Source organism: Triticum dicoccoides, unplaced genomic scaffold, assembly GCF_002162155.2.
Source record: "Triticum dicoccoides isolate Atlit2015 ecotype Zavitan unplaced genomic scaffold, WEW_v2.0 scaffold91838, whole genome shotgun sequence".
Lineage (NCBI taxonomy): Eukaryota > Viridiplantae > Streptophyta > Magnoliopsida > Poales > Poaceae > Triticum > Triticum dicoccoides.
In genome coordinates this window covers 226,279-229,179 of record NW_021310200.1, presented here as the reverse complement: position 1 = coordinate 229,179, position 2,901 = coordinate 226,279, and positions in this window count along the sequence as shown.

Sequence of the window (2,901 nt, the reverse complement as noted above, 5' to 3'; positions counted from 1 at the left end):
CGGATGAAACCCTTTTTTAAGGACTCAACGAGTTGTTTCTTAAGCTCGGCTAGCTCTCAGAAATGAATGAATGAGATGCTCCAGTATCAAAAAGAACAGATGTCGGATGGCAGTTAACGAGGAGCATACCAAGAACGACATTGGGATTATCTTGATCCTCCTTAGCTGAGGCACAGTTCATATGGCCACGGGCAGTGGTAGCTAGCTTGGCATAGTACTCCTTTCCCGCTGGCTTACCATGGCCAACAGACTTTCCAGAGTAGTTGGGGTTGTTGTTCTAGGCACACTCTCGCATATAGTGACCCGACTCTCCGCACTTGAAGCATGTCACAGTGTTGGTGCGCGGAGCAGCATTGGCGGCTTATCCACCATAGGCCTTAGGCGGTGCATACCGCTGGGTTGGGCAAGGCGCCTCATAGGATGGCCTCAGAGTGAACCTGGGTGGCAGAGCTGTGTTTGGAACCCACACCCGGCGCTTCTGGGAGCCAGAACCGGATGATGAACCAGAATCACGGGAGTGCTTGCATGTAGCTTCATAGTCAGTCTGGCATGTTTCAGCACTGATGGCTTATTCACCAGCTTCTAGAAGGAGGTGCACTCGTGCAGACGGAGGTCATGGCGAAGCTCGGGGCTAAGTCCCTTTCGGAACCTCGCCTGCTTCTTGGTGTCGGTGGACACTTCCTCAGGAGCATAGCATGCCAGGTTTCCAAACTCTCGGGTATAGGCATCCACGGTTAGCCTCCCTTGGGTGAAGTTGCAAAACTCCTCCCTCTTACGATCCATAAGACCCTCCGGAATGTGGTGCTCACGAAAAGCCTCACTGAAGTCTTCCCAAGTAGTAATCTATCCAGCTGGATGCATAGCCTCATAGTTTTCCCACCAAAGGCTAGCGGGACCCTCAAGGTGATAGGCAGCGTAGGTGAGCTTATCAACTTCGGCTACGTTGGCAGAACTTACCTTATGGGTGATACTGCGAAGCCAGTCATCCGCATCGAGGGGTTCGACGGAATGATGGAAGGTTGGTGGGTACAACTTGATAAAGTCATTGATAGACACCAAGTCATTCCTTTGGTGATGGGCAGTGTTCTGCTCGATGCGTTCAAGTAGTCGGTTGGTCTCGCGTTTACTCCTTTCTACCTCCAACAAGACTTCGGCTAAGGAAGGTGGATGGGGCAGGTTCCCATCCCTAGCCCCACTGGCTTCACCCTGCTCCTGGACAGCATGGGTGCTTCGGGTGTTAACCACCCTAGGAAAACAAAGCAATGGTTTAGACATGGATGGCAAAACTCTGGCATAGGAGTGCAGAATGTAATGGATGACATGGAATGCAGAGATGTACATCTGTAAGACATGGTAATATGGAAACTGCCATATATATACCATCGGTCATACACACCATACATAGTTTAGTACAAGCCCAGGCTAAAGTGCAACTGCGGTGAAAGGACGATACATCTCATCAGAGGCATTCCAAGCTCCTATACATTATTTATCTACGCCTCTAAAACTCAGTACACACTAAGTCGTATTCCACAAGACACGCAGGAGTATGGAGATACAATGATGTAGGGCGGAACCCTACGGTGACGATCTTTCACGTTTGGAGTGGATCCTACGGGGAATCACGAAGAACACGCGGAATCACAAAGGGGAAACACGGGGAAAACGAGAGAGAATCACTAAACCGACAAGGAATCAATCACACAAGTGCTAGATCACCGAACACAAAGAGTAACACATGATCCACAATCAACAAAGGTAAGGATACAAAGGAACCGTTCTTCTTCGTGAGGAGATCTTGATGGTCTTCCCTAGAAAGGGGTCTTGAATCCGCTTGGGGGATCTTCTCCGAAGAGGTCGTGAACTCCGAGGAGAAGTATCCAAGTGGATGAGCAAGGCTCTCACACAAATATGAGCTAAACCAATACTAACCCTAACTAGGAGGAGGTGGGGGAGTATTTATAGTGCTAGCCCACGAAGGGGTAAGTGAGAGGGGGATACATGGGCCCTTGGACCGTTCTCTGCGCACAGGCAGGTGCCGGATGTCCGGCGGCTCACGAAGAGCCGGATGTCCGGGCCACGGCCGGATGTCCGGGCTGGAGTTGCCCGATTTTTCTGCTCTCTGGATAGCGTGCGCCGGATTTCCGGGCAGGCGCCGGATGTCCGGCCCGTCGCGGGGCGCGGATGTCCGGGGGTCGGCCGGATGTTCGGCCGCTGTAGAGTCGCCTGGCATCCGTCTCTCTCTGGTCTTCTTCTGGATGGTGGCGCCGGATGTCCGGGCTCCTGTCGGATGTCCGGTCGATGTAGCTGCTGGCACTTCTTCCTTCTCCTTCCTTTGCTTCTGCACACGCTTGGCCTTGTTCCTTGGGTTCTCCATGGTTTCCTCGGGTGTACCTGAGTATGCACAAGGTCCACGCTTGAAGTAGCAACCATGTCTCACGCGAATGGAAAGGGGAAGCATTTAGGAACGAGTTCACCTTGTGTCCAATGGCGCATAGTCGAGGTCTCATCTTATGTATCCTTGGGGCTTGGGGAGTAGTCAGAGTGTACATGGGGATGAACGTGGGATGCTCCGCATCATCTCCCCCCCCCCCTTGGGAAAGATCCGACCTCGGATCGTGATCCTCATCACCATGGAAACAGTTGTCGTGGACGAACTTGTAGTTGGACGAAGTTGAAGACATGGCGCAATCCAAGTAGTCGAAGGTGTCACCGGAGTGATAGACATGCAAAAAGAGCAAACACAAGCGACACTCGGAAATACAATGGTTAGTGCACATAAAGTGTCCATCATGTCAGAATGAGTCCGTGCGTCAAGATAGTGCGTGACAAAGCGCATGAAGCTTATCAAGATGATCTAGAATGATATGCAAAACATTCATGGGAGCAAATGCAATCATT